The sequence below is a fragment of the Miscanthus floridulus genome, chromosome 13 (genome assembly GCF_019320115.1).
Source record: "Miscanthus floridulus cultivar M001 chromosome 13, ASM1932011v1, whole genome shotgun sequence".
NCBI classification, from domain to species: domain Eukaryota; kingdom Viridiplantae; phylum Streptophyta; class Magnoliopsida; order Poales; family Poaceae; genus Miscanthus; species Miscanthus floridulus.
The window spans coordinates 16,638,935-16,664,372 of NC_089592.1; the positions used below are offsets into that span (position 1 = coordinate 16,638,935).

General features: G+C 41.9%; 1 long non-coding RNA gene and 1 other non-coding gene across 2 annotated transcripts; both read left to right on the forward strand.

The window, feature by feature from the left end:
• Positions 1–2,147: 2,147 nt before the first annotated feature.
• On the forward strand, positions 2,148–3,991 carry LOC136499232 (uncharacterized). The gene is made up of 3 exons (XR_010769947.1): positions 2,148–2,418; positions 2,589–2,760; positions 3,507–3,991. It is a non-coding gene; the product is annotated as an uncharacterized lncRNA (long non-coding RNA).
• Positions 3,992–25,032: 21,041 nt separating this feature from the next.
• LOC136502347 (small nucleolar RNA R71) lies at positions 25,033–25,141 on the forward strand. The gene has a single exon (XR_010770508.1). It is a non-coding gene; the product is annotated as a small nucleolar RNA R71 (small nucleolar RNA).
• Positions 25,142–25,438: the final 297 nt, after the last annotated feature.

Sequence of the window (25,438 nt, forward strand, 5' to 3'; positions counted from 1 at the left end):
CCTTGCTGTAAAAAATATCCCCTCACACGCAAACACAAATATAACCAGCAAACAAATATGTTGGTTTTCTTTTTAGATTGACGGCAGCAAACAAATATGGCAAGGAGTGTTGCTCAGCTGGTTCTCTCATGTACACTTGTAGTTTGACCAAGGTAATAAAGGCCAACTTAGATTTTAATCGTCCTCCTTCACTACTACAAAAAACATTTATAGCAATGCCTCCTTTTCTTTGTATGACGGCTAAGCTAAAACCGCCTCTAGAAATATAGCCACCCCTACAAATGGGAGCCGAACAGTAGAACTACATATTAATATTGAAATTTTCAAATTACCTCGTATAGAGAAATGACCAAAATGAAAGTTGTAGATCTCAAAAAGTTATACGACTATAACTTTTTATTTGAAATCTTCTATCAATGGAAAATTATATTAGTAGATTTCACATTTGAAATTCGAATTTGGCAAATGACCTCGGATGGACAAATGACCACAACAAAAGTTGTACATTTCAAAGCGTTATGCAAGTTTGTAATTAACAACACTTTTATTTGAAATCATCTATTCATGGAAAATTACGTTTGAAGTTCTCACATTTCAAATTTGAATTTTGCAAACAACCTCGGATGGAGAAATGACTAAAATGAAAGTTGTAGTTCTCGAAAAGTTATGTAACTTTGTAGTTGATAACTTTTTTAGTTGAAATCATCTTTCTATAGAAAATTATGTTTGAAGTTCTCACATTTAAAATTCGAATTTTTCAAATGACCTCAAATGGAGAAACGACCAAAATGAAAGTTGTACATCTTGAAAAGTTATACAACTTTGTCGTTGACAACTTTTTATTTGAATTCATTTTGGTCCCAAATACTCAGTTTAAAATTGGATCAAGATAAAATGAGGCAGATGAATATCCCAAATGGACATAAGTCTCTTATAGTTGGAGTGGTTAGGAGAGGAATGCTATCTTATGTGCGGAGTGGTTAGGAGAGGAATGCCCGAGCGATGAGGTTGTGGGGTTCAAGTCCCCCGATGGCTGCGCAACGCATATTTTTGCCCAGAAAAATCACGTGACGTGAGGCCTGGCGCGATGTGTGTTTGACTGGTTAGTCGGGTTTCTTGAGGTTAATAAGTTTTTTTGTTATTTTTCGGTCCATATTTATGATTTCTGGAAAACATTTTTTTGGGGTGGCTCATTTTTTTAGTTGCTCCTACAAATACCTAACCGCCTCTAAAAAATCAAATTTTTGGGGCAACTTCTAGCGACGAATGAGTACGGGCAGCTGGCCCCTGAAAAGGCTCTATGGCGTAGTGTTTATTAATCTATCTGAAAAAAAATCCAAAGCTATAGGACGGAGGGACCTTAATCTATCTGAAAAAGTCTAACACTAACTATTGTATATTCTAGGACGGGGGAGTATATATTGGTTTGGAGTTTGGAGCAGTAAGAGACGATTGAGTACAATAATCCAAGACATGTATGACTACTCCCTCCGATCGTAGTTATATCATCTCGATGTATATCTTTACCTTCATCTTTATATCTCTATATCTTGATTTTTGTATCTCTATCTCTATCTATATTTTACTACAAAAGAGCGAAAAATTAAAAATAGCCTGTCACCGTGATATTGTCTACCCACATTGGCCCCGTTCGCTTGTCTTAAAAATGGTTTCTTCGGCTTCTTTTTTCCAGCCAGAATAGTGTTTTTCTCTCACAACAATTCAGCCGGAACAGTGTTTTTCAGCCAGTTTCAGCCAAGTTTCAGACCAGTGAACGGGGCCATTAACTTTTGTCCCTTAGATCTACATTAAAAATAGATCCAATGCATCTAAAATTTCAACTTGATGTGACAAGTGGACCTAACAGGAAAACTTATAAACGTTTACGCGTGTTTATCTCTTGCGCTACTTGCCCGCCTGATTTTTTTTTTCATCGGTGATTCTACCCGCCCGCGCTTACCCACATGGCTCCCTCCCCGACCCGCATCTGTGTCTTCCCAACGTTAAAACCTTTTCCATCTTTTCCAATCTAGAGATCCCGTTATAAAAAAAAATCTGGAGATCCCATCTCCTCGCAAGCTACAATCCCAGCCCAATACTCGACGGTTCGGCGCCTTCACCGCCTCCATCATGGTCACCACCTTGACTCTCCATATGCGTTGCCTGAGCACCGTCGCACCGATGGCTCCCCTCAATGCCAGTGGCAGTGAACCAAGGGACGACCAAGAGGAGAAGGTTGCAGCGGCGACCTCACCCTTGACGCCTCGGCCTAGCACCTGGTGGTTAGGGTTACAAGCAGCAGGGGCCACGATGCGGACAGCGCGCCGAGGATCTCACGCTCAAGCGGGGTATGTCCGTGGGGTCTGCGGCTGGCAGCAGTTGCCGATTTCTATACACTATCCTGCAATCCGGCAATAGGTGTGAAAAATTATTGGCTTCAAAGATATTGCGGTTTGATGATACATAGAGTGCAGATGAGTAGATCACATTATGATTGATTTATTGTTTTGTTGGTACTATGATTTCAAGGCTTTATCCTTACGCTTTTCATGCCAAATATGGCTTTTTACTTCGTGCTTCAATTTCAGGCACTTGATTAGTTGAAGTGTATTTACCGTGATCACTAGACTAATTTATTTCCTGAAGCTCAAGTGGAACTAAGGTTGAGACTGCATGAGATTGCTCGCTTTCCGAAGGAAAAATTATTCTAAAGAAACAAAATCAGGGTTCAAAAGGAAACGTGCATGAGTATCATCAGAGGTGAGTCTGCAGCCGGATATAGCATTTATATCTTGGGGAAGTGCTAAGATTATGTATGGTTAATTGCAAAATACATTTAGAGTTCTCTCACTAACTCCTTGGAACTGATAATTACTGATTGACCAGCTATTTGGATGGTTGAGATGCATTATTCCAATCCTTGATGATAGTTCTCTCTTATCTACACTCGGTTTTTTTGCTTTTAGATTCTACTAATTAAAAAACACATGTCTACAATAAAACAATAAATTTTGAATGTAATTTCTCAGGAAAGAGAAGTGAACCCCCCTACTTTTACGATTAAGTAAGCACTAATTGCTATATCTTACAGTGCAGCTATAAACGTAGAGCTCATGAATGCAATGCTCAATTGACTTATCCATATATATTGGCATGCCTTCCTTTTATTAATACATTGCAATTTGCAATGAAGATTAACAAGTTATTTTTTAAAAATAAAAATCTCTTGATGCTAAGATACTCTAGGATTAGGGTCTAGGATGTGTAAAAGATGCACCTCACAAAAAAAATAACATGGCTTGTATTTTCCATTTGTCTAAACCCTTTTTGTTTTCATATATAGGGGCTCATTTGTAACTGAGCATCGCCATCTATTTGCTACAATCAAACCATCTAGTTTCTGAATATCCATAGTGTGAATGTGTGAATATTACACTTCATGACAAAGAGTTAAGTTCTAATATGGCAATATCTCACTATCAGTTGTATTATTTTCTGTATTGCAGATTTTGAGAAACTGGTTTAAATCCCATGAAGCACTCTCAATGGCTCTCCTATGCTTGTCCGGCCCTCTAGCTAAGAGGTGGTCTCTGTTCTATTTGGTTTGATCTTATGCAACTGGATGTTGCAGAGTTTGAAAGCAGTGACATGCAAGAAACTGATAGTATGCCCGCTAATCACTTGGCCTACATTCAAATATTGAATAGTGACATGAAAACTATTATAATGAAACTGACAAAGGAAGAACCAAGATTAATGCTTACAGTGTACTAAAGTTAGTAATTGAAGGAGCTGTTTTTCAAGAAGTGAAGAGTGGTTGGCAACTCATTTCTATTGCTTGAAGCAGCTAACTGTTTCAAGGTAGGAAGCCCTCCTGCTGTGATTCATGGTTACTGTCAAGATCATGGTTTCAATTATGTACTATCCTATTATCTGAAGAATGTGCATCAGTCTTGGTATTCTGAGGTGAGACCGTGAAACACGCTGGTTAGGTAAAGGATATAAACATTGTCATGGCCGTGGTAAAAGACAATTGATTTTATAAAAACAGAGCGGGGAGGTGGTGTTTTCTGCTGATCACCGCAGCTAATATTGATATAGGATGTCCAATTTCTGTCAAGGTACATGGTGTATCTTATTGTACTATATATGAAAATAAAAAACAAATGAGTTTTTGTGACCTCTTGAAATCCCCTCGCCAAAGTTGCCCTCAATACTGTTTATTAGTTGTGTAGTTAATTTTAAAATTTTCAAAAATGATTTAACAAAATATGTACTTATTCCCTTGTGTATGAACTTTTTTTAGACACGTGAATGCCGCACATGCATGTTCACTAGTCTAATATTAAAAGGAATAATGATTCTTTTGTACGCCATCCCATCTAATAACAAGTGGGTCCAAGCCGCTTATGTGCCTCTCCCATAGTTAGCCAAGATTCCGCCAACACTGTTAGATTTTATAATCATCTAGTAGCCCAGATTAATTCAAAGAGCATAAAAAATATGACATAGATTGACAATTGCTTTTGTAGATTGCTAAGTGATAGACCCTAAATAAAATTTGAAATTTCTGAAAAAAAATAATTTGATTTGATTATGCTCTTTGGTGTACATGAAAATATAGAAAACAATAAACTTTTATAATATTATAAAATCAAATATCAGGTTTCCACACTTGTTGATGCATTCATGCCGCTGCACATATTTTATGATCGATGCTTGTGTTTGGTGTGAAAATCAAAACCATGCTCTGTTTTTTATTTGGTTTGGCTTTGAAAATAAAAAGAAAACCCATTTTCTAGTTCCCTCCCTCTCTCTTCTATCTTTTGGCCCGAGTGGTAGCCCAGCCGGCTGTGCACTCTTCTCAGTAGCCCACTCCCTCTCCCTTCTCTAGCCCAGACCTCGCCAGCCCATTGGCCTAGCCCTGTTCTTCTCTCCCTCGCGCACAACCCAACCAACCAGCTCTTCTCGCGGCCTAGCTCCTTAGCCCTGGAACTCCAGCTAATGGGCTGACAAGTCCTCTACTTCAACAACTTCTACCTCTACCAAGCTCTAGTTCGACTACACCGTCTCCATGCATGTGTAACAACCACTACGTGGCGCTCGATACCGACGAGGCGAGCGACACGGGCGGGTGTAGCTAATGTGCTATAGCTACATTGTACTGGCCCATGTATGTCTTCCCTTCTCTTTGTTTCTTTTTATATACTTTAGTACAATAGCACGACAGCGCTATTTTCCATGCATAGAGAGATCCTCTCGCTCTGGTGTGATTTTTTCTGTCCAAACAGGTTCGTTATAGAGTCCGATTCAAAGACGAATTTAAACAAATGATGCAATCTCAAACACTATAAGAGTCCAAACTCAAGACAAATTAAAATGCACAGACAATCATTTGATAAATATCAAAGTGTCTCCTGCTTATGTATACAATTTACAGCACCACATGTTTGTTGGATAAAGTTTTAAGCTGCAAATCACCTACACAAACTACACAACAAGTTGTATCTCCAGTCGCAATGCAAGGGCATGTTTGCTAGTATTTCTAAAAGAATAAAATAATTTAGATATTTGATCTAACTTTTCAGCTTTTGGAAAACAAAAGTTGGGTTGTTTGTCTCAACATCTATCTTTTGGCTGGCAAAAGTTAGATAAAGCTGAAACAAACATAGCCTTAGTACATCCTTTCCAACCCCTCTTCATTAAGTTATCTTTTTTAGGACTGCTCCTCTTTTCAAGCACTAGAAAAAAATCTTTATCTTCAAAGGTAGCCTTTTGTCGGAAGTATTTACTCCGACAATACAGACCAGTGTATCTACACATAGGAATTCAAATGGGTAGCACATAAGACACATGGTTTATATTAGTTTGGGTACGTGGTACCCTATGTCCAGTTTAAAGATCTGGATCATTGTCCCGGTGAAATGCATGGGTATCTCACAGCTTGAATAAAAATCACGCTAACAAACTGATCGTAGGTTCCAACCAATAGGTACAAGCAAATCCAAGTCTCTCGTGTCGTCCAGATAAACAAAATCAATTGAAGGTTAATATTCTCGGTTTACAATTACTCAACGTAGATGCAATCCGCCGTAGAAAACGCACTTCAACCGATGCACCAATTAGGACACGATGGAGAGAAAGGATTCCAACGGGAACTAGGAAAACGTACGCATCACCACGCGTGGTGGAACTGAGCCACAAAAATAAACCGACTTCTACTAGATTACAAACCCATGCAAGGAAATAATAATAAATTCCGGCAAGGATGCACGCTCATCAATTAGCCCTGGTCCTTTTTTTTTCTTCGTAGATAACCGCAGTAATTGTGTACATAGAGATCGATCACAAATTTTCCTCTGCATTCATCATGGTATTTCAGAACCTAATATACGTTCCACTGGTCTCGCATGGAACATCAACATGTAGCCGGTCTCGCCGATGCCAGGCCTGGCCAGGTTCATGCCACCGCGTGATACGAGTAAACGCAGATGCATGACGATTGGGGTTGAATAACCTCAGGCCGAGGTTTGGCAGGGACAGGCCACGTTGGCGCTGACTTGGCAGGTTTGGTGTAACCTGACATAACGCTAATACGAAGACCTCGTTGTTTTACTATTTGATTATAATAGGATGCGGGTGTCCATCCCTCTGGACGCCCCGCACCCGCACTCCGCTCGCTGCTTCAGACCGCACCTATATTGTACCTCCGTATCTTAAAAAAAAAATCGCTTGGCTTCTCCAGCGCAACTGTGCAAGGCCGCTCGCCGCAGGCAACGCACACGCCCACCGCAGCCTTCTCCAGCACAGCGGCACCGCACCCGCACCCAATCCCTCGCTGCTCGTGCACCCCAACCCTGGCTGCTCCACGCCCCTATCCCTGGCTGCTCCGCGGTCCACGCCTACATCCATCTCGCCCATCGCGATAAGGGAGACACGGGCGCCTAGGGAAGCCTACGCCTGTACCCCCATCAACCTCGCACGTTGGCAGGAAGTGGAGGCCTGCGCTAGGGCCTAGATGTACGCTGGACCGTTGACGTTCTGCTGACTAGCACAAGCTGCAAGAGTATGTTTCAAATGTTCTAGAGTTATGTTAGTGTTGTATATCGATGTTGCAAAAGTAGATCAGGATATTGCACATGTTGTAATAGCTATACACATATGTTTCAAAGTGTATGTTCCAAATGTTTCATCTGTTCCAGACATATGTTGCACTTTATTTTATCTAAATGTTTCAAAAGTAGATCTGGATGTTGCATATACATACATGTTGCAAGTATATATTTTCAAGTGTTTTTAGATGTTTCATACGTATGTTTGCAAGCATTAAATCTTAATGTTGCATATGTTTGCAATGGTTTTCAAATGTTTTTATGTGTTTTCACAAGTGTTTTAGACGCTTGTTTCAAGTGTTTCAGCTGTCTTTTTTATATGTTATAACTGTTGCATCTGGATGTTTCAAAGTAGATCGGCCCTTGCACATGGGATGTCGCTGGTGGCGCCGGCCCACTGCTCACCGTTATTTAATGCTAAGGTTTGGGTCCATTTTTTAAATAAGTTTTCAGAGGAATCTATTTGTAAAAATTGTTTTTAGAAATGACTAGACTTAGATCGGGATGTTGCACATGTTGTAATAGCTATACACGTATGTTTCAAGTGTATGTTCTAAATATTTCATTTGTTCCAGACATATGTTGCACTTTATTTTATGTGGATGTTGCATATACATGCATATTGCAATCATATGTTTTCAAGTGTTTTCAGATATTTCATACGAATGTTTGCAAGTGTTTCATTCATCTGGATGTTTCATATGTTTGCAATGGTTTTCAAATGTTTTTCAGGCGTTTTCGCAAGTGTTTCAGATACTTGTTTCAAGTGTTTCATCTGTATTTTTTCTATGTTGCATCTGGATGTTTTAAAAGTAGATCGGGTGTTGCACATGGATGTGGTGGCAGCACGGGCGATGTCTGGGGCGATGCTGGCCCACTGCTCATTGTTATTTAACGCTGAGCTTTGGGTCCATTTTTTTAAAAAAAGTTTTCAGAGCAATCTATTTGTAAAAATTGTTTTTCGAAAGGACTAGACACCAATTCATTCCCACAGAGAGTCGAACCCAAGACTTGTGGTGCTACTGAGGCTCCAATAATCACTAGGCTACAAGCCCATATAATCATTTGTAACCAACTCCAATTATTTTAGATTGCGAGAAAGATGGAAGAGCAATTATTATAACATGGATATTTTATAGTAGAACATATCCTCTAGCAACCATTTGGAATGCTCTGCAAAGCACTTTGTGATAGTGAAGAAACAGCACAAGATGGTATATGACCTATTAAGAGCAACTTCAACAGCTTGACTAAAACTAGTAGCCAAATTACATTGTCTAGCCATTCTGTACATAGAAAACTTTTTAAAAAAAAGAAGAGATCTATAACAGCCTTGCTATTCGTCGATATTTCACCACCGATAGCCTGCCACGGGGGTACCCGGGGCAGTTTGTTCAGGCTTCAGCGTATGCAGAACTCGACGGTAAACACAAGAGACGGTCGATTTATCCTGGTTCGGGCCCTCGACTGTTATCGAGTAATAGCCCTACGTCCAGTCGGCATTTAGCCTTTGCGTTGGATTGATTGTAAAGTGTTGTGTTTCGTTGTGTTATCTCTTCAGGAACTCCGCCCTCCTTTATATAGTCAGGAGGCCTAACTCCTAGTCGGTTTACAATAAGGTTCCTAGTAGGATTACAGAATAATACTACTACTAAGATTACAGGGGAAGAAATCCTAGTTAGACTAGATCTTCTCCCTTCCTTGTGGGGTATCCCATGGGTCCCGTATCGACAAGCCCCCGAGCACTTTATGGTTGAGCTCTGGAAGCCTCATCTTGTTCCTTTAGGTCTTGCCGAGCAGGAACAAGCGTCGTCGAGTGATTTCTTGAGTGAAACCGTGTAGCGCTTCTTGGGATTTTCGAGTGGTGTGTGCTTTTTGAAGAAAAAATTACTCCCATCTAGATGTAGCCCCCGAGCCTCTTGCTATTTGGAACAAGGAGCTGGAGGGTCTTGTCTTGAAATTGCTCTGATTCTTCATCGAATGGCTCCCGAGCATATACCCGGGTTCTTTATCAAAAAGAACTCGGATGTAGCTCGGTCTAGGTTCTTTTTGTTGTGAGGCCTTGAAGCAGTCTATCTTGAAGAAGTCTTCTCGGTGACGTGCGCTTTTTCGAAGGAAAAAGTGCACTCACTGAGTGTAGCCCCCGAGCCTCTTGCTATTTAGAATAAAAAGTTGGAGGGTCTTGAATCTTATGTCGTTTGAAAGCTGCTGTCTTGAAGAAGTCTTCTTGGTGACGTGCGCTTTTTCGAAGGAAAAAGTGCACTCACTGAGTGTAGCCCCCGAGCCTCTTGCTATTTGGAACAAAAAGTTGCAGGGTCTTGAATCTTATATCGTTTGAAAGCTGTTGTCTTGAAGAAGTCTTCTGAGTGACGTGCGCTTTTTTGAAGGGAAAAGTGCACTCACTGAGTGTAGCCCCCAAACCTCTTGCTATTTAGAACAAAAAGTTGGAGGGTCTTCAATATTATGTCATTTGAAAGCTGCTGTCTTGAAGAAGTCTTCTGAGTGACGTGCGTTTTTTTGAAGGGAAAAGTGCACTCACTGAGTGTAGCCCCCGAGCCTCTTGCTATTTGGAACAAAGAGTTGGAGGGTCTTGAATTTGAATTGTTCAAAGAACTAAAAACCTCTCATGTTGCAGCCCCCGAGCATATATCCGAGTTCTTTTTGATAAAGAACTCGGATGCAGGGTCTTGGCATATTCTCTGGTAGTCTGCTGTTGTCAGATGTAGTTGTATGGTGGTGGTTGAGTGTAAATGTTGTTTGTTCACAAGTTGTATAGTGTTGGTATATCCTTTCGAATATGCTTGTCCTTGAGTACCATTCCTTCACGCCTGAGTCCTCTTTCATTGAATTCTGTCTTTTCACTGTGTCCTTTGTTAGGTTTGTTCCATTGGTGCTCCTGGTCCATGTGCACCGCTTCTTTGGTCTATAAATACCCTCCTGGTGTGCTGCCCCGTATACTACATCAGCGAAGTACTGTCAGAATCAAAAATCCGGTACCCGCATGTGCAAAAACTACTCTACGCCCTCCTAATCACTTCATGCAAGCTTCGTCACTATTTTGAAAGCCACAAGATTACCGTGGTGACAGATTTCCCACTCGGAGACATCTTACACAATAGAGATGCAACAGGGCGCATATCTAAGTGGGCAGTTGAACTTGGTGCTCTCAATATCGATTTCACCCCATGAAAGGCAATCAAATCTCAAGCCCTGGCTGATTTTGTTGCCGAGTGGACAGAGATTCAACAACCTATGTCGAATACCATCCTCGACCATTGAAAGATGTACTTTGATGGATCAGTCAAGCTAGGCAGAGCCGGTGCAGGCGTTCTCTTCATTTCTCCAGACGGAAAGCAACTCAAGTATGTCCTTCAGATATTATGGCAAGCTACAAACAATGAAGAAGAATACGAAGCCCTCATCCACAGACTCCGAGTAGCAATTACCCTTGGAATCAAGCGATTACTCGTATATGGCGATTCGGCGATAGTAGTCAACCAAGTCAACAAAGATTGGGACTGCACCAAAGAAAACATGGGCGCCTAGTGTGCTGAAATACGAAAACTCGAAAAACATTTTCAAGGATTGGAAATTCTACATGTCCTGCGTGACTCTAATATTGCGGCAGACGTCCTCGCCAAGCTCAGGTCTGACAGGGCGAAGGTACCACCCGGTGTGTTCATAGAAGAGTTATCAGCTCCCTCTATCAAACAACCCGATGAAATAACCCCTAAACTCCCAGCTAAAGGCACCCAGATTTTGGTAATCACCACCTCATGGACCCAGGTTTTTATCGATTACATCAAAGAGAATAAGTTGCCAGCAGATAAAGCGGAGGCTACCCGAGTTATTCATAGAAGCAAGAACTATGTCCTAGTAGGAGACAAGCTATATAGGAGAGCCGCATCATCAGGAGTACTCCTAAAATGTGTCTCGTTCGAAAAAGGCAAAGAGATCTTAGAAGAAATACACTCAGGTTGCTGTGGAAATCATGCCGCTTCAAGAACACTAGTCGGCAAAGCATTCCGAACCAGATTCTACTGGCCAACCACTTTGAAAGACGCTGAAGAACTTGTCAGAAAATGCAAAGGTTGTCAAATGTTCGCAAGACAAGCTCATGTACCAGCTCACAATCTGATCTGCATCCCTCCCGCTTGGCCTTTCTCCTACTGGGGGCTGGATCAAGTAGGACCTCTCAAGAAAGCAAAGGACGGTTTCGAGTACATCTTTGTAGCAATTGACAAGTTCACCAAGTGGATTGGATACAAACCACTCGCAAAATATAGCGCAACCAAAGCGGTTGAGTTCATCCAAGACATTATGCACCGCTTAGGCATGCCAAATCGAATCATCACAGATTTGGGTTCTCCCTTTACGGCTACAGAATTCAAAATTTGGGCACAGGATTGCGATTTCAGCATAGATTACGCATCAGTCGCACATCCAGAAGCCAATGGACAGGTAGAAAGGGCTAATGGACTTATACTAGCCGGATTAAAACCAAGATTATACGAAGAACTAGTGGACTATGGATCCAAATGGATTGAAGAATTACCCAAAGTAGTATGGGGGCTACAGACTCAAATAAGCAGAGCCACCAGATACTCACCTTTCTTCCTAGTTTATGGATCAGAAGCAGTACTACCTGCCGACTTAATCTGGACATCACCAAGGATAGAACAATACGACGAAGGAGAAGCAGAACACACCAGGAGATTAGAACTCGATAGTACGGAAGAAGTCAGAGTAAATGCTACCCTTCAATCAGCCAGATACCTCCAAGGTTTAAGACGCCACTACAACAAGAATACCCAACCTTGATCACTCCAAATCGGCGATCTAGTACTAAGAAGAATACAAAAAACTGACGAACGCCATAAACTACTCAGTCCATGGGAAGGTCCTTTTATCGTCACAAAAGTCACCGGACCAGGCACGTACAAGTTGATAACTGAAGATGGAAAAGAAGTCAACAATACATGGCACATCAGCCAACTAAGAAGATTCTACGCATGAAGACAACACAAGGAAGAACATAAATACAAGCCACAAGAGATCAACGTTCATGATCAATAAAGATAGCGTTCCTCGACAACATATGTCTTATTATGGCTTTCCCCTAGTTGTTTTCACTAAGCATGTAAACGTTCATGATCAATAAAGATGGTATTCCTCGATAACAGATGTCTTATTACGAATCTTCCCGAGTTGTTTTCACTGAGCATACCGGCTGAGACCAAAAGAGCTGAAAAGACGCTTGAGCCCGCCGATGAGGGTAGCTAATAAGCTAACACCCGATCCAAAAAGCAAAATGGCTGAAATCACGCCTGAGCATACCGGCTGAGAGCAAAAGAGCTAAAAAGATGCTTGAGCCCGCCGATGAGGGTAGCTAATAAGCTAACACCCGATCCAAAAAGCAAAATGGCTGAAATCACGCCTGAGCATACCGGCTGAGAGCAAAAGAGCTAAAACGATGCTTGAGCCCGCTGATGAGGGTAGCTAATAAGGTAACACCCGATCCAAAAAGCAAAATGGCTAAAATCACGCCTGAGCATACCGGCTGAGAGCAAAAGAGCTGAAAAGATGCTTGAGCCCGCCGATGAGGGTAGCTAATAAGCTAACACCCGATCCAAAAAGCAAAATGGCTGAAATCACGCCTGAGCATACCGGCTGAGACCAAAAGAGCTGAAAAGACGCTTGAGCCCGCCGATGAGGGTAGCTAATAAGCTAACACCCGAACCAATCCTAAGATGTTTCTACAACCAGACGAAATCCAGACAAGCACTCGACAAATTAAGAAAGTTTGTCAAGACAACGATCTACAAAAACCGAGTTGTTTACACGGCACAGATGAAAGCCAGACAAGCACTCGACAAATTAAGAAAGTTTGTCAAGACAACGATCTACAAAAACCGAGTTGTTTACACGGCGCAGATGAAAGCCAGATAAGCACTCGACAAATCAAGAAAGTATGTCAAGACAACGATCTACAAATACCGAGTTGTTTACACAGTGTAGACAAAAGCATGACAAGCACTTGACAAAATCAAAGACATCCAGGCAAGGAAGACATCAACGAAAAATAAAGGATCTTCATTCAAAAAAGAAGTATAATATCCTTATTACAGAGGCTGGAGTACTAAAGTCAAAATACATCAAGCATCGTCTTCAGGAGAAGAAATATCAATATCAAGATTATCTACAATCCTCCTAGCCAAATCTTCAACCTTAGGCTCCATCTTTTCAACAGCATCAAGATATTCTTGACTCTCGGCTTCCTCTGCAATCTTGAACAGGGGCATCTCCAGAGCAAGAACCCGGACCTGGGCAAGAACATTTCTAGTACAAAGTCGGGCGCACCTCTTCACGAACTCCTAGAAACGAGTCGGAACTTGGGGAATAAACTGAGCCCAAGATTGACCATCATCCGATGGAGTCCGGAGAAGATCGGCTACTGACCGAAATGATTTCCACAAAGCATTCCAGTTCTCAGTAGCCGTCGCCAACTTACCAGTCAAGACTTCAACCATTTTTGGACCTGCACAAGATCCCTGTCAGCTCCACGCCTAATCAACTTGGCAAGCGCGAGTTCTTCTTCAGCACGAGTAATTACCTCTTTAGCCCTATTGTGACTATTGCGAGCAAGTGTCTTCATTTCCTCAATACCCTCCGAGAGCTTCTGCTTTTCAACTCGGAGAGCTAAACCAGGCACCAAAAACAAGTCAGCAGAAAGGAAAATTCGAATACAAGAGAAAACAAAAAGAACCCGCAATACCATTGCACTCATTCTTCATGGCCTCCACAGCTGCATCCCTCTGTTTTCCTGCCTCAACCACCTGGGCACGGAGAGCTTTTTCCTCCTTTTGGTGCGTTTGACGCTCGGTCTCCATCTCAGCCCGACAGAGGTCAAGCTCTATTTTCAGGGCACTAACCTCAGAAGATAACTTTTTCTCAGTTTTAGATGAGAAAAAGAAGCCGGTATGATCCCGAGAAAAAGACTGAGCAAAAGAGAAAGAGAAAAAACAAAACAGAAGAACAGAAGAAAAATGAACATCCAAAGAAAGGACTTCAGAAAAAACTTACCTGGAGTTTTTCCCTAAAAGAAGTCATGAAGGTTCCCCAGGCAGCGATCAGCTCTGACAACCGATGAGTGGCATCAAATTGTTGCACCACATCATCATCCAAACACTGAACGCCACTAGGAAGAGGAGCAGAGGGAGAAGCCGGCCGAGGCAAAGAACACAAGACCAGGGCCGTACCCTGGGAAGCCCCGGCTGCCTCCTTAGATGGCTCCACCGCCACGGCCACGGTCACCTCCGGAGCTAGTAAATTAGCAGCTACGGAACTACCAGAGAACCCTGTCCCCCTCACAGCCACCTCGCCGACCGCACATTCCAAGTCCAGAGACTCAGAACGTAGGGGCGCACCAGAAGACTGACAAGAAGTCGACTGAGGGTTGAGTGAAGACAAAGGCCTGCAAGATGATAAAGAAAATCGACGATAAGAATATGAATCAGAGAAGGGGAAAACAGAAGCAGAGAAACATAACCAGAATTCACTCACTTAGCTATCTTCTTCTTCATAAAACCCCCAAGACCAACAGAAGACCTTAGAGGGGGAACTATAGAAGCAAAAATATCACCGCCACCTTGCAACGGGAGTGGCGTGGTCGGAACCGGAGCTCCAGAAGAACTCGAGGTCGACGACCGCTTACTACAAGAGAACAAGGTCAAAGTCAGAACAAAAAAAAAGTGTTCAACAGTAGAAAAACAGGAAAACAACTCACCGACACGTAACAAGGGCCACATCATCATCCTCCTCTTCCTCACTCTCAAGCATGGCAACCACAGCGCCATCTGAAAAAGAAGAAAAGTACTCGGTTAGAGGCAAAAGCAAACAACAAAAAGACAAAACATATTAATATGCTCACCTAGGAGCACGCTACCTATAACTTGAGTACCTGAACGAGTACTCGATTGGCGAGACTTCTTGGTGGCAGGCAAACCAGAAGAAGAACAATCTGCCCGCCCCCTTTTTCTGACACTGCGGGGAGCTCGAGGAACTGGGCGAGGAACATACTCAACATAGGTGTCAAGAACTGCGGAAGAAACACCAGGAAACATCATGGTGGTTTGAAACTTACTGGTTAAAGATGCCCCAGCAAGATTCTCCCCAAGCTCCACAATGGCAGGGCAGTCATCAAGGGGGATCGGGTCAACGAAGTTACGCCCCAATTCCTATAAAAGAGTAAAACAACCAGACGAGAACTATTAAGCAAAAAGTGGAGACAGCAAAGGAAATACAAAAAGTACGAGCATAAGAAAAAACAACTCACAGCAGGAGGCGGGTTGTTAGCACAGTACTCAGGGATAGTATGCGGGACGATGCTCACTCCCTTCAACATCTTCTGAAGGTGGTCGAGCACCTCCTCACCAGTCAACTCAAGGGCAGGGACCATACGAGAAGGGTCCTCCACTCCAGAGTATTCAAAACTGTAGTTCTCTCGCTCCTTCAGAGGCTGAACACGGTGGTGAAGAAAACTGGAAACGATACCAAAGCCGGTCAAGCCTTGTTGTTTCAGAGCACATATCCTCTCCAAAAATGGCTTCATCGCCTGGAGCTCATCCATCGTCATAGGATTCTTTTCCCATCGGTCGTTAACCACGGGACCAGAAGAAGAATGGACAGCAAGAGGAGGGATCATATTGGCGGCATAAAACCAGTCGGCACGCCAATCCCTCATAGAATCAACCAAGTCATAATCAAAGAATCTACCCTTATGACCCTGACAAAACTAAATCCTGCAGCCACCAAGAACATGGGTGTCATCGTTGTGGGGTTGGGGCTTCAGACGGAAGAAGTAACGAAAGAGAGAAAGAGAAGGAGGAATTCCAAGAAAAGTTTCACAAAGATGAACAAAAACAGAAAGATGAAGGACAGCATTGGGAGTAAGATGGTTCAAGCTAATCCCAAAATAATTGAGAAAGCGATGAAGAAAAGCAGAGGCAGGAAAGCAGAGTCCAGCATGGATAAAGGAGACAAAAAGAACAATCTCACCGGAGCCTAGAGCTAGGACCCGATGCTGGCCTAGAGCTCTCCACTCAGCAATCTCCTTGTCCTGGATCAGGCAATCACTGACGAGCTGGCGCAACTGATCCTCAGTCATAGTCGGAGCCGGACAGACCTTCTGAGCAGCCCTCATGGCCTTGAATTCTTGATTTTCAATCATAGAAAGTGATGCCTCCTCGTCTACAAAGGTTGCCTGGGACTTGCTCGCTGATTTCTTCCTACCCATATACTAGCGAAAGCAATAAGGCACTAAGAAATGATGATGGTCAGGTGGTGGCGCTCAGATGACGGTGACAATGGTGACGGCGGAGTAAGAACTAGGGTTTCAAGGCAAAAGCAGGGCAGTAAAGAAAAAGAAGAAAGAAGGCCTTTAAATAGATTTTTACTACAATAAAAATGCGGCCCATTAGGCCCATTTTAACACGGCATGTGAACGCAACGGTTCATTTCCCAACACAACTGGCAAAGCTGAAATGACGGACAGCACACTTCTACACAATGGTACGGTTCAACGGGCAGATTTCAGACTTATCCATCCAGCGCCAAGGCAGAGTTAACATATTGCTACAAAAAGAACTCATCAACAATGAAGCAACGAAGGGTTGCCTCACAAGGAACACAAGAACTCGGTTCTTATAGAAAGAACTCGGGAATCTCACAAACAACCAGGACATCAGCAGAAAAAAGAATGACAACCCAGAAAACAAGATTCTTTCCATTATAAATGGCTTCAAAAATTACAAGATTACACATCTTACAAGACCCAACGAACTCGGTACTACGACGAGCAAGATAGCAAAAAGGAACCCGGAGATGACTAGGCTCTGGAACGACTACGTGTTCCAAATTGCTACTCGATAGAACAAACATCACTCGGCTACACTGTTTTCTTTAAAGGACGGACGTAGTACATCCGAGGCGGAAGTCAGCAGCACGGCGGGACAACATGGAACAGGGAGGCCAAACAGGCATCTCTCTACCCAAGTCCGATGTGACACCAGACCAGGCGTTGATCTGCACCGGACAGTCGCAGGGCAGGCAAGGGGGATCTACCCAGAACTGATGGATGAAGGAACGTATCTCGCATCACAAGACTTCCTCCAACTACCGCCACGTACCTCCTAGTACAATGCCACTGCGAGATTAGTCTACCTCTAATCTCTATCACAAGACTCCCTCCAGCTACGACAAGATATACAAGAACTACAAGATACGCCCGGGGGATGCTCTAATTCAGAAACTATCATATTCATGACTACGGAGATTGCAGACCACGCAACAGAACGCTCGATGAATCAAAACAGCACACCAGGAGGGTATTTATAGACCAAAGAAGCGGTGCACATGGACCGGGAGCACCAACGGAACAAACCTAACAAAGGACACAGTGAAAAGACAGAATTCAATGAAAGAGGACTCAGGCGTGAAGGAACAGTACTCAAGGACAAGCATATTCGAAAGGATATACCAACACTGTACAACTCGTGAACAAACAGCATTTACACTCAACCACCACCATACAACTACATCTGACAACAGCAGACTACCAGAGAATATGCCAAGACCCTGCATCCGAGTTCTTTATCAAAAAGAACTCGGATATATGCTCGGGGGCTGCAACAGGAGAGGTTTTCAGTTCTTTGAACAATTCAAATTCAAGACCCTCCAACTCTTTGTTCCAAATAGCAAGAGGATCGGGGGCTACACTCAGTGAGTGCACTTTTCCCTTCAAAAAAGCGCACGTCACTCAGAAGACTTCTTCAAGACAGCAGCTTTCAAACGACATAATATTCAAGACCCTCCAACTTTTTGTTCCAAATAGCAAGAGGCTCGGGGGCTACACTCAGTGAGTGCACTTTTCCCTTCAAAAAAGCGCACGTCACTCAGAAGACTTCTTCAAGACAGCAGCTTTCAAACGACATAAGATTCAAGACCCTCCAACTTTTTGTTCTAAATAGCAAGAGTCTCGGGGGCTACACTCAGTGAGTGCACTTTTTCCTTCGAAAAAGCGCACGTCACTAAGAAGACTTCTTCAAGACAGACCGCTTCAAGGCCTCACGACAAAAAGAACCCAGATCGAGCTACATCCGAGTTCTTTTTTATAAAGAACCCGGGTATATGCTCGTGAGCCCTTCGATGAAGAATCAGAGCAATTTCAAGACAAGACCCTCCAGCTCCTTGTTCCAAATAGCAAGAGGCTCGGGGGCTACATCCAGATGGGAGTAATTTTTTCTTCAAAAAGCACACACCACTCGAAAATCCCAGGAAGCGCTACACGGTTTCACTCAAGAAAGCACTTGACGACGCTTGTTCCTGCTCGGCAAGACCTGAAGGAACAAGATGAGGCTTCTAGAGCTCAACCATGAAGTGCTCGGGGGCTTATCGATACGGGACCCATGGGATACCCCACAAGGAAAGGAGAAGATCTAGTCTAACTATGATTTCTTCCCCTGTAATCTTAGTAGTAGTAGTATTCTGTAATCCTACTAGAAACCTCATTGTGAACCGACTAGGACTCTGGCCTCCTGACTATATAAAGGAAGGCGGAGTTCCTGAAGAGATAACACAACGAAACACAACACTTTACAATCAATCCAACGCAAAGGCTAAACGCCGACTGGACGTAGGGCTATTACTCGATAACAGTCGAGGGCCCGAACCAGGATAAATCGACCGTCTCTTGCGTTTACCGTCGAGTTCTGCATACGCTGAAGCCCGAACAAACTGCCCCGGGTACCCCCGTGGCAAGCTATCGGTGGTGAAACATCGACACTATTTCTCATCTTGAACATTCATGGTTGGCTTTATATGGCCACCTAAAATAAGGCATAGCCAATTTCCTATTTTACAAAGTTAGATAGCACATCTAGTAGAGCCTACTTTTTCTATATATATTCTAAAATAATATCCAAAACAAGAATAGCGGGGCTATTGGAGTTGCTCTCGTTAAACAAAAAAAAAATGTCAAACACTGAATACTGTATAGCACATCGATCACATCATCGCTTGTTTATAGCAGGCAGCTGACAACGACGGTGAACCGAACCGTAGCAGATGGTGTGGACGACAATGACGATTTTCACTATTGCATGGCCTTTTTTGTCCCTCTCCAACTGAAATTTCCAACAAACCGTAACCAAAGTTTGCGACCTATTGCTGCCGCCGTTGACACATATATGAAGGATAAGAGTTGAGAAGGCAAACAATTATTACGTGTTCCATGTGAAAATGGTCAATTTGCACAACGGACACAATTAGGAGTTTGACCATCATGATTTGATTTATTTGACCATGCCCATGTATTATTTATAGGCACGACGTGCGATCGACCGTAGCACACGTATACGCATGACACTGAACCTGCACGTACACTTGATTAGTTGGAACTTGGAAGGCCCAACCGATGTTATATTACATGTTGAGAAAAGGTGGAAGTAGTCTCCCGATTAGTTGGAACGTATAGCGTGGCCAAGTAGAATATTAGATGAATAGTTCCTAAGTCATTCTTAATTATAAGTCAAAGCATATATTGATTAGTGCAATTACACCTAGTAGTCATGGCTAAGATCAACTTAATATCTAAACATAAGGGATATTACTAAGAAAGATTAAGAAGTCTTCCTTCATAACTAGATCCTATTTGTCCTATATTCGAGGAGTGGACTACAAAGGACTCAAAGGGAGTGTCGCATCCGCGATCTACCACATGGTCTGGAATATAGGGTGCATCCGTAGGTAAACAACGTATAAGCACCACGCTTACACAATGTCGACCACTCACCCTGTGTACACCAGAGCGAGAACTATACGATCTTATGCTTGAACATGATGACAATCTAGCTATACTAAGTATATAATCAAAGTAGACGATGAACATTATAATTAGGAACATGAATAATATAAAGAATATTATTATAACAATTGTAGCAAACATATAAAAGTAATGAGAGCTACAAACGAGAGAGGGGGTACAAAGGCTATATCAAGCAACACTCTTGACAAGATCAGGAATCCAAGCGAAGCTTGCCTCCCTTTATACCTAGCCTAGCTAGCTATGTCCCAGAATATGATGGAGCTCTGAGGATGATTAGGATTTTTGTCTTCTCAACTGACTTGATCAGGGTTTGATGCCTCAGGGGGGTGCCATGGGCTGGTATATATAGGCCAGAGCGTTAATCCTGAGCCCTCGGATCAAACCAACTTGAATGGATGGCGTAGATGTAACCTAAGAGGCAGTGGAGAACCGACGTAACAAGGCGAAAGCTGACGGGAGGGCCAGGGGGCCTGTCGGTCTATAGGTGGGGCCGACCAGCCCTACGTGGAGGCCTCTCGCCCTCCGCCGCGGTGTGGTGTCTTCCGGTGTCCTCTAAAACCTTCTAGAGTTGTTTATGCCGTGATTAAGCACGATTAATTCTGACATATAGGTCCACATTGATGGTTTTCTGGATAAACCCTGCAGAAAGCACAGATTCACCACAACTCATGGAATTTGTTAGTTTAAACCCCTAAGCCTTTGTTGGTGATTACTTTCATACCCTTATACAAGTTATATTGATGGTTTATAATGTTTGTTATCTACCGTCAACAAACTTCCCCAAGCTTAACCTTTACTCGTCCCTGAGCAAGGCTAAACTCAGCAAATGGATCAGGAGTTGCTTTGATATTTTCACTCCTCAAAAGTACACATACGTTCAAACAAGAATTCTCCTCCGGATTAGAATAAACCGATCTGATTTTCAAACTTACCCATATTACCTTCAACCATGGAGCTTCTTAGCCTTCACTTGGGTCTTGAGTAATTAAAAGATAGAACGATCAAGTTAAGCACTATGTCTCAAGTTCTTTGCTTTATTGTTATTCTGGAGTTTTTATAAGTTTTCAAAATAAAACTCAGAGCTTCCATTGTATGACACTCTCAAGTCTCTCAATATATGTGGTATTTGTGGATCTTTTCCAAGGCAGTAATGATGTTATGGCTTTCTTCCTACAACTAAGGCTTATGTGGAGCTTATAGGAGTGAAGAAAGCATGAAAGAGCATACTTGCAATACATATATTGTAAAGTCAAACCTTAGATCCAAAGGGAGTTGAGTCATACAATCAAATCAAGATGTGCATGCATGTGGATGTATGGTGGATATATATGGTAGCTAACATAATTCTACTATGCTCCTTAAAAACTTATCTCTCTTTTGGAACTGAGAAACAACTTTGCAAGAAAACATGGGCTATCTTATTCATCTCTTTCTCTTTTTTCAGGTGGGCATCTGAGTACCCATTGTTTTAAATATCTCGGACACTTCTTCATTTTTTCTCATCTTTTTTTCTTTTTTTTATGAATAACTTTTACGTAGCCCAATGCTTCTTTTCTACAACAAACTTTTGAGAGATAGCAACAAAAACTTGGAGCATTTATTTAGTGGATGAAAAGCCTATCAAGAAATATTTTTGGTGTTTTCTCCTAGTGTAGGAGTAAAACATTTTTGGGTAGACCTAAATGGAATGGCATGTTTTTGCACCTACCCCTAGTGTAGGAGTAGTGCATATGTGGGTGTTGTGTACGTGATCTTGATTTTAAGAGCATGACAAATCTCTCATAAGGGTCAACAAAGCTTGACTAAACTCAATGCAGAACAAGCAGCATATATGAGTGAAAATTTTTCTATTCTAAATATCATATATGGCTCTGGTAGGAATTCAAGCTTTGTCATATAGGAACTCATCATGAATTATTTTTATGTTTTTCAAAAGATAAATCTCCAGAACTTTAGTATCACTTTGAATAAGATAAACAACAGCTCAAACCTTCTCATATCATATTTGTCAATTACCTAGACTTAGATCAAGCATATGCTACCCACGAGTTTCAAGTTTAGAGTAAATTCTTATATCAAAACAGTCTTATCCAAAACTCGGGAGAATTTAAGGCTGGAAACTAGGTACTTGCAAGAAATTACAACAGAGCAATTATTCATCATTTCCATTCAAGAGATTACCTTCAGAGTCATTTTATTTGTTCAGCTCTTAAAGATCAAACTAGACACAAACTTTTTATTTTGTTTTCATTTTTAAGATCACACCTTACTAATATATAGTTATCACAAAGACATATTTTTATTTTTTCTTTTAGTTATGCATCTTTTTTTATAGCAAATGTAAAGCAAACTTAAGAATAACAAAAGAAAAGAAATACTTAGCTAGATACATGGGATGCCCTTCCCCCAAGCTAGTTGTTGTCATGGTTTTTTTAGAGCAGTTTTGCCAGTAGATATCTTCTTCATTCATCAGGAAGTTGGGTTTCTCTTAGAGGATGCCCTCTTGGTGGAATGAGATGAAGTCAATCGGGTGAAACTTGCTCTTGATCATGTGCATCATCCTGTAAAATATCAACAAGAACACCAAAATTCATGGAACGGATTAGGATAAAGGGTTAGTGGTCAGCCATTGGAGATTAGTCATTCTTGAGATTGAAAAATATTTTTGAATTGGCAAACTGTTAGCAGGATGTCTGTCTAATATATTTTTGGATTTTCTGATATAATTATATGCATGGTATTTTTATTATTTTTTTTGTGTCACCGCAGTGAAATTCTCATACATGGAGGTATTCACATGGGACTTAGGATTTTTATAATGCAATGATGGATTTTTATTTTCTTTTCTAAATCCAATGCTAAAAAGTAAATATAGATAACTACCAATTTTACCTCTTGGCGAGGGTTCAGAATTTTAAGTCTTCTGGACAAGATTTTTCTTCAGTCTTGTTCATTCCTTGGGTGCATCTGTCGGTCTCGGAGATGGAGACCTTGATGGTTGCACCTCTTGTGATGGTGACTCTAATGATGTCACCTTTTTCTTCCACATCTGTTTGGTTTGTGAACTTCAATTTGGTGGAGTAGGTTCATCTTTCACAACTTCCTTGGGTTTTTCATCTCCTTTCCATCCATCCTTTAGGGATTGATTCTTCCGGCATTGGGATGATCATCGTCTCCTCCTGGAGCAGGTCTTCTTTGGCTGTTCATAAGTGGTATAACTATTAAAATAACAACATACCTTTTCTCCTAAAAATTGGAAGTGAACTTGTCCAGATCTGATGTAGATGAATGCATTCATAGTGTTGAAAAACGGTCTTCTAAGGATGATGGGTACGTCTTCGTCTTCTTCTCCCATGTCTAGAACCATGAAGTTGACAGGGGCATAATGATCTTGTATTCTTACTATACCATCTTTAGCTATTCCCTTCGGAAATCAAATTGATTGGTCCGTCATCTGCAATTGCATATATGTAGGGAACAAAGGTTTATTACCAAATAAGTATTCATATGTTACCTTGAACATTATGTTGATACCCAACACAATGTCACAGAAGGTCTTATGGAATATTCTTTGTCCAATTGTGCACTCGATCATCGGTACTCCAGGGTCTTCCTTCTTGGTAAGGAACAGTGAAGGGAGGAGGTGGTCGTACTCTGATCTGAGTGTATTGATCATCTTGACTGATTCTTCTTGTGACTGTCTGGCCTTGTTCTTCTTTCTTCTCCTATTATTTTTCTTCTTGGTCACTGTTGTGTCTTCGGGCAGGTACGACGTTTGTGGATGACCAGGAGATTGCAAGATACGATTCTTAAAAAAAACTTCTCCTTCTTATCTTTGATTGTGAAGCAGATCTTTGCACTGTCCGCGTAGATAATGGCTTTTGTGGTGCTTAGGAAGGGTCAGCCCAAGATAATGGGTGCCCTTATATCTCCACCTATTCCCAAAACCAAAAAATCTGCGGGTACGCATGATTGTCCCACTCGTACAATGGCATCTTCAAGAACTCCCTTGGGATAGCAGAGTGACTGGTCTGCAAGCTACAAACGCATAATTGTGTACAACAAAGTATCTCCATTAATTTTATCATAAATTATCTTAGGCATGATGTTGACACTTTTAGGCATGATGTTGACACTTGCTCCGAAGTTACAGACAGCTTCTTAGAAAATGTGAGGTCCAATAGCTATGGGGATGATAGGTCTTCCTGGATCACCTTTCTTTTCAAGCAAGGAATAATCTATCCATCCTCCAGCTGATGGTTGTATGCAGTAGTATGCTACATTGTGAATATCGACAAGATTTGTAGTTTCTAGATCTTTCGGTTGCCCTAGAATTTTACCTTTGTCAGTTGGAGGAACAACGGCCTCCAGCTGAGCTATTTATGATTCTATCATTTTATTAAAACTATGCTGGTTCTTAATGGCAGAGGAGAAGTTATCCATTCTATTATTTATGTTTTCTAAGATCTTATCATTGGAAGCTAACTTTCTAGATAAGCCCTCCATAATTTTAGCTTTTGGCCAGAAATTAACTTTCTCAAGTATGGTTGATTATTAAAATTATTACTTTAATAGTTACTTTGGTAGTTACCTTGGTAGTTCAACCTTTGTTGTTGATTCCATCCTTGATTCTGTTGAGGATGAAAGTTGTTGTTGATGAAGTTCACATCCTCATGGGTTTCAGGACAGTTGTTCCCTGAATGCCTAGTGTTTCCACACTCTTCAAACATCATGCGGGAATCATGAATGTGCATGACTTCTTACTTCTCATTAGCTCGGTCTTCGAGCTTCTTCATGAGCAGATCCATCTTGGCAAACAACATGTCTACCTCCTTGAGTTGATGCATACCTCCACCTCTCTTACGGGTTTGAAGATGTTCTTCATTCCAGCCTTGGTTGGAGGCCATATTCTCTACGAGAGTTGTTGCACCTCGGATTGTGAGTGATAGGAATGCACCTCTAGCAATAACATCCATGTTCTCACAGGTACTGTTGGTCAACCCATGGTAGAAAGTCTGCATAAGTAGACAATTCTCCATCCCATGATGAGGACATTCTAATATGTAATCTTGGAATCGTTTCCATGCCTAAGGGACAGATTCATCATGTTGCTATTGGAAGCTTGAAATTCGCCCACACAGAGCATTGGTCTTGTCTATGGGAAAGAACTTTGCTAGGAAGGTAGTTGAGCAGTTATCCCATGTAGTATTTCTATCTTTGTTGGCTAGAACCATTGCTTCGCCTTCTCCAAAAGTGACAACGGGAAGAGGCACAGTAATATGGCGTCTCTAGATACTCCTTTGATGGTGAAAGTGCTATAGATCTCCAGGAAGTGTTGGACATGAACACTTGCATCTTCATGTGCCTTTCCACAAAACTGGCTAGCTTGTACCATGTTCACCATGTTTATGAGAGCATGGCTAAGTAGAATAATAGAGGAATA